General features: G+C 38.3%; 1 long non-coding RNA gene across 1 annotated transcript; it reads right to left on the reverse strand.

The window, feature by feature from the left end:
• Positions 1-2,395: 2,395 nt before the first annotated feature.
• LOC114484596 (uncharacterized) lies at positions 2,396-6,411 on the reverse strand. Its single transcript, XR_003677711.2, has 3 exons — positions 6,315-6,411; positions 6,085-6,198; positions 2,396-5,252 (listed from the first exon to the last, which is right to left on the reverse strand). It is a non-coding gene; the product is annotated as an uncharacterized lncRNA (long non-coding RNA).
• Positions 6,412-7,598: the final 1,187 nt, after the last annotated feature.

Here is a 7,598-nt window from a genome sequence, read left to right on the forward strand (position 1 = left end):
GATGAGTCTGGCTAATGGTTTATCAATTCTGTTTATCTTCTCAAAGAACCAGGGTTTAGTTTTATTGATCTTTACTATTGTGTCCTTCATTTCTTTTCATTTATTTCTGATCTGATCTTTATGATTTTTTTTCCTTCGCTAACTTTGGGGTCTTTTTGTTCTTCTCTCTCTAATTTCTTTAGGTGTAAGTTTAGGTTTTTATTTAAGATGTTTCTTGTTTCTTGAGGTAGGATTGTATTGCTATAAACTTCTCTCTTAGAACTGCTTTTATTGCATCCCATAGGTTTTGGATCATCGTGTCTTGAGGAGAAAGTGTATTCTGTTGTTTTTGGATGGAATGTCCTATAAATATCAATGAAGTCCATCTTGTTAATGTATCATTTAAAGCATGTGTTTCCTTATTTATTTTCAATTTGGATGATCTGTCCATTGGTGAAAGTGGGGTGTTAAAGTCCCCTACTATGATTGTGTTACTGTCGATTTCCCCTTTTTTGGCTGTTAGCATTTGCCTTATTTATTGAGGTGCTCCTTTGTTGGGTGCCTAAATATTTACAATTTTTATATCTTCTTGGAGTGATCCCTTGATCATTATGTAGTGTCCTTCTTTGTCTCTTGTAATAGTCTTTTATTTTACAGTCTATTTTGTCTGATATGAGATTTGCTACTCCAGCTTTCTTCTGATTTCCATTTGCATGGAGTATCTTTTTCCATCCCCTCACTTTCAGTCTGTATGTATCCCTAGGTCTGAATTGGATCCCTTGTAGACAGCATATATATGGGTCTTGTTTTTGTATCCATTCAGCCAATCTATGTCTTTTGGTTGGAAAATTTAATTCATTTACATCTAAGGTAGTTATCGATATGTATGTTCCTATTACCATTATCTTAATTGTTTTGGTTTGTTATTGTAGGTCTTTTCCTTCTCTTGTGTTTCCTGCCTAGAGATGAAAGTTGAATCTTACTGATAACGTTTAGGTTTTCTTGAGATTTGTAGTACATGGAGGATGGTCTATATTTTTTATTAACATTATAATAGATTCCTGTTTTACCTTTTAATTTGCCTATTAGTATTTTAAATTTATATATGCCCACACTCTTTGGTCTGGTGATTTTTATAGTTTTATTTTAAAATTATTACCTCCCCTCCTCCAAGCCCTCATAATTGTACACTTTAACCTTTCACCCTTTTCAACAAACTATGCTTTGAATCACCTTGATTGAGACTTCTATTGATCATCTTTTAGAAAAGGTACTTGGGATTTCAATAGATCTCTATAAATTTATTTTCTTTTGAAGAAGGAAGGAGTAAAAAATTAAATTCAAATCTGCTAGAAATGGATGAGAATTCCCAACATAGCTATTTCTGAGTTACGGTATTTTTTTTCTCCAACAGCTGTTTAATAGTTATGTCTAATCTTATAAGCACGTTATACATTAAGGACACAGTTTTGCCTGCTTTGTTCAATTTCAAGCACAGGAATATTATGCATTTCTCAGTGACATTTTCCAGATCATGTTCCCTTTAACAATGCAGTAAGAATTCTCTCATAGTTAATGTTTGAGGAGTGCTGATCTAAACTGAATTTCTAAGGTTTATGACTAAAGTGCATTTTATTAAAAGTGAAGGAAATTCCTATCTAAATGATATGGGAAATGCTTAATCAAGTAGACATTTGAACACAAAATTTGTTTCCAGTGTAATGCCATTAATATTCAGATGCCTTTAAATTATTTCTTGTCATTTGTTTCCTTTTTCTTTGTCTGTTTTACAAAAAGAACCCACTTTTTTTTTTTTAATTAAAAAGGACCCTTTCTCAGAACATTTATCTTGATCTCTCAAAGCTAGCCTCCAGTAAACTCTTTTACATATTAAAGAGGAAAGGGTTGGAATTGATATATTTAAAGTACAAAGTTTCACGACCTAACTTGACAAAATGTGTGATTGAATGTATTCAATCATATTGAATGTATTGAATGTATTACAACATTGTTTTGTTATATAAGTGGTGATAAATTCAGATTCTAAAATTTGATACTTGGCTGAATCCTGAGAGTCTCTTAAGTTTTGTATCTTGCTGGGAAAAATCATTTCTAGATTTGCCAGTTTTTTCCAGATTTCCTTCTAACAAATTAAGAATGCATGGAGGGCTTCCCTGGTGGTGTAGTGGTTGAGAGTCCACCTGCCGATGCAGGGGACGCGGGTTCGTGCCCCAGTCTGGGAGGATCCCACATGCGGCGGAGCAGCTGGGCCTGTGAGCCATGGCCGCTGAGCCTGCGCGTCCGGAGCCTGTGCTCCGCAACGGGAGAGGCCACAACAGTGAGAGGCCCGGGTACCGCAAAAAAAAAAAAAAAAAAAAAAAAAAAAAAAAAAAGAAAGAATGCATGGAGATTCATGAAAGCAGCAGGGAGTTGTTCAACACAATTACAATACAAGGTATCTTGATGTTATCAACTATAGAGGCAGATCAATCTAAGACCCACGTTGGAAGCGAAACCCAGTTTATTTACACAGTTATTTAATTATTTTTACTTACAGCTCAGTTGTGCTATTTTTCAAAAACTCAGGTGGAGTTTCAGGTATAACTTGAATGTTCTTGAATTATTTTCTCTGCGGATCTCCTTTACTTGGCTCTCACACCAGCTCCAAGCACTCTTCAGGTACTCCAACTGCCTTAAAATAACTTTCTTCGGTGCCAAAAGTTTGGATTCATATTCAACTTTTTCTTGCCAGTTAAAATTTGCAAGAGGGACTGCTATGGACTGAACTGTGTCCCCTCCAAATTCCTTGGTCAAAGCACCAAGCCCCAGTGTTATTGCATTAGGAAATAGGGCTATTATGGAGGTATTCAAGGTTAAATGAGGTCATGAGGGTGGAGCTCTGATCTGATGGGGCTGGTGTCCTTTTAAGAAGAGGAAGAGACACCAGAGTCTGTTCCCTCCACGGGTGCCCAGAGGAAAGACCTCATGGGAACACAGGACGCATGGTGGCTGTTTTAAGCCAAGAAGAGAGATTTCACTAGAAACTAGAAATCCTGATTTCAGGATCAAGGGGCCCTGCTGGCCCCCTGACACTGGACTTCCAGCCTACAGAACTGTGAGAAAATAAATTTCTGCTGTTCAAGCCAACCAGTCTGTGGTATTCTGTTATGGCAGCTGACCAGATTAAGAGAGGGCAAAGCGTGTTTACAAATGAGCTGAGTTCACACCAGCCTTCTGACAAAAATTAGGCGTGTCCAGATGAGGGAGGCTCCTATTTGTTTGCAGATTCAAAGTCCTTGGTAAGACAACTCTTCAAAAGCAAAGAGAGAATCAAGGCATATGGATCTGGTCCAAGAGTAACGCCTCGTGGCAAGGGAAGGGGCTGATTATAAATCCAACCCAGAGGATGCTCCAGCCCAGCTTATGTTGATTTATGTTTGTGCTTTGGTCAAAGGCTGTCCAATAAGTGTACATTTTTAAAAACCTGAATTAAAGCCTACCTAGTTTTTCTAATAAATTCTCTGTTGTAAGCAGTATTCGGGCTGGGGCACTTTGCACGGGGGGTTAAGAACTCTTCCCCTCTCCTGATAAGAGCACAGTGGCCTTGCTTGGTGTCAGCATATTTGGTTCCCTGGTCAAGGAGAGGCTTTTCAGTGCTACAGGGTTTTGGCCAAAACTTCAGGAATAGCTGCTCAGCTGGGCGGCGATGGCTTTTGCAGAGAGCAAGAGGTTATTAACGTAATTCAATAACGTAAATGTCCTATGTCAGAGCAGTAATTTAAAAAAAGAATTTTCAAGACCGTTTATTAAAATAAAATCCACCCCCCCCCCAATATCTTGGCATAAAACAGATAAAAGTAGGCCTGCTCTGTGGAATGAGGACTGGGGGTCTGGTGTCAGCCTAGAACTTTGTGGAACACACATTGATTGTCATTGCAGATGTGAGACAAACATTACACTAACGATCACCTGCCCTGTGTTTTCGTATGGACTCTGCTTCTCCACTGTCTGTCTCAGGAGACACCTTTAACAGTTCTCACTCCTGAAGATGAAAGGTCGACTTTTAGAATTGCTAATAACTCCTTCTAGGTCTAACTCAAATTCCGGGAATTATGTCAGAGGCAGAGAAGAGACTGGATTGTTCAAGAGAACTCTGCAACCTCCAGGACCCCTCAGCCTCTTGAAGCTCGAGGTCCCCCAGAGCACAGAGGATGTGGGTCCTTACCCGCACAATACGGATGAAGAAAGACTTCTCTTTCCTGCCAGCCCCGTCACTGCCCACCCACAAGCAACAGGGGCAACAGAACTTGTCCTTTCCTCACACACAGCACAAACCTGTCATATAACTTGTTAGACAAAAAATCACAACGAAATTCTCATGTGATCTGATGTTACATGCAAAACCATCTACTTTAAATCTGGAGATGAAGAGATGCTTTCTGTCTCCTCGTGATCTTCTCGAAAGCACCTCACCATGATATGAACGATGGTGAATGATGTGACTTTCAGTGTCCATGCCCACAAGTAGAGATGGAAGTTATTTCCTGCCAAATGTATTTCAAGTGTTTTACCTCAGACTTTTACCATTATTTTCAAATAACCATCATGGTATTCATCCCATTTACTTGGCAAATACCGTAACCCAACTCAAGAACTATTCAGCAGATTTCACTTCTGCCATGCTTGTTCACGAACTGCAGAGATTTCTCCTCTGCGTTTTAAGAATTTGCCACTTCCTTCTCCATCCGCTTCCTGAAAGGTCATTCAGCGTCTTCATTCTTTTCTTAAAATTTGTGTGTGTCTGCTTTTTCTGTTCTATTTTCCTTTCTGACCCTCCTCATTTTTTCCTGTCCCTCCTTCCTGTTTTCATCTTTGCTTCATCTCCTTCCTCCCTTCTGTTTTCCTCCCTCTTATTAGCAAATGCTAGTCTGTGACCCTCTCTCGATTCACTGTATGCTCCAGGAGGAACAGGAGCTTCACAAACGTCAAAATTAAGAGAGACTATCTTACAGTGGGCCAACAGTCCATCAGTCCAAAGCCTGGGATAGAATCGGAGGAAGGTAGTGATGTTGGAAACGACCCGCCCGAGTCCTGTCTGATGCCTGCATGCTGTCTCCTTCCTGTGATGCCATATCATTGAGCAACAATTGCCAAAAATATTGTGGAGTAGAAACAGCAGAGGATGGGAATGAGGAGAGAAATAATCAGGGGCTAAAACTCACTGTTTAAGCTGAGCAGGACATCGGGAGAACGAAGTAGTGCCTTGAAAAAAGCTGTCATAGAAAGGAAATATGAAATATAAAGAATGGGGCGTGTTAGACCATACAGTTTTTTACACATTGGGAAGGGTGCTGTGAAATATTGATGGCAAGTGTCTCAAAATATGACTCTCAAACTGAAGACAATTTGTATTTTTAAAAACGGAATGAACAAGTCAGCTACATAGTTCAGCTACATGGTGGAGGTGTAATTATATTCTCAAAAAAGAACTTCTACTGAATTTAAATATAAACATTTAAATATAAGGAAAAATAATTTTTCAAAAGATTAAGAATATGTGCAACTGCCTTAAAATGATGAAAAAAATTCCATGACATTAACAAAACACTATAAATATTGTTATGAAGTCATATAAGGCAGTGTGTGGTGAATATAAATGTTTTCTTCTTTTAAAACTATAAATTTTATTTGTAAAATTAATTATTTCTGATTGAGACAGTTTCAAATTCTTTCTTATCCAGCTAGTCATTATTTGGTGGATTTTTGGGATTAACAGATACACACTACTATACGTAAAATAGATAACCGACAAGGAGCTACTGTATAGCTCAGGGAACTAGCCTCAATACTTTGTAATAATCTATAGGGGAAAATAATTTTTAAAAAATATATATATGTATAACTGAATCACTTTGCCATACACCTGAATGAAATTTTTTAAAAAAAGAATTATAAATTAATTAATTAATTTTTTTAAAAAACCTAGCCTTCAGAGACTTAAAAAAAAGTTGTCGATGGTGTCTCACAATCATTTCTATTAAAAGAGTTACGGTTGTCTCTGTTCAGTCCATGGGCAGCACTGAGTATTTTGACTTCTTTACTTACGAACATGTAGATGCCAGATCCCGACGGTACAGGCCCAGTTTCTAATCAAATCCTGTCATCAGAATCCCAGATGGAAACAGTATCAGAAGTCAATTTCTGCTTCAACAGCCTTGCCTGGATGAAATACAGTATATGTGCCTCCGACTGAGGTTTGGAAGCAGTGCACAGGAAATCTCAATATTTGCTTTCTTGTGAAAGTTGCTTGGTTTTGTTTTTTTTAAGATACTTACTTTTCCAGCAGTTGAAAGAAAATTTCCAACGTCTGCATGTGTGACCACCTTTGGTATGAAGAAATCAGGAAAAATGTTGCTTTGAGTTATCTAAATTAGTTAGAATTTAAGAATTAGAATTACAGTATAAGGGAGACAGATTTTTCATTTACAACTTCTTATATGAAACATTTTTAAAAGATTAATATTTCCTCTTAATGGGGTCACTAATCACAGGAATGGGGCTTCCCTGAAGTTCTTTAAAATGTTTCCCCCCGCCCCCACTCTGTATGTAGTTTAGTACAAAGTTTGTAACTTCAGAGTTGGACATCCTGCACAATTTAATTCAACTCCTTCCCTTCACAGATTAAGTTGAGACTCAGAAGATTTTGGTGATTTGCTCAAGGACAAACCAGAAAAGTCAGGATTAAAAACCTGGCTTTCAATTCCCAGTCCAGTGCTCCTTTTCTTACAGTATGCTTTTTTTAAAAAGCAATTAGTTGTTGGCTCTGGAATGAAGATAAAAGAGCGTGTGAAACTTTGGTTTAAATTTTTTTTTCAAACCACCAAACCCCATTTACACTTCCACAAGTTAACAGATAGCTATTCTCCACTTAAAAAATAGCCAATATATTAAAAATTCAAACATGAACATATAAACCAGTACTTACTTTATAATGTACATGTCATGGACTTCCAGACAGTTCTCTGGGTGGACTCCATGCTTCTTTAGGATACAATCATTGGATTTATTCAGAACTTTTTACAATTCCTCTAGATGAAAAATCAGACACGTCAGCACACTCTCTTCTGCTGCAGTGGTGGGCAATACGATTTTTTCTGTTATTCTCATTTTCAGTTCAAAAGGTAAAGTCCCGAAAAAGCATCCTCTGAAAAATCTTCTAATGGGAGCTCATATCTTGGGAAACGGTGTAGAAATGTAGACAAAGTGGAGCCACAGGACCTTGGTTCAGCTCTTTGCCACGGCACTTCCTGGGGAGGTTAATATAGAAACTTGACCACGTAAGGAGTTGCGTAAACTTTGGCAAAATGCCAAAACAAGCGCTGCAATGTGATCTCTCTCACCTGTTGGATCTGTTTCTCTCTCACACTCATTGAATAAAATTCCTGCAGAGCAGGGTACCCCTGGAGGAAGCCTGGACTGTGTGGAGGTAAGTGAGTGACCTTTATCCCTCCTCTCAAAGAAGTGTACCTGGGGTATGCCACCGGTGGTCACCCCTCAGACTTCTGCTTTGAGCAGTATGGGTACGGAGGACAGAATTTATTTTTAGAAATTCTAATAAT

Source organism: Physeter macrocephalus, chromosome 20 (assembly GCF_002837175.3).
Source record: "Physeter macrocephalus isolate SW-GA chromosome 20, ASM283717v5, whole genome shotgun sequence".
NCBI lineage: Eukaryota > Metazoa > Chordata > Mammalia > Artiodactyla > Physeteridae > Physeter > Physeter macrocephalus.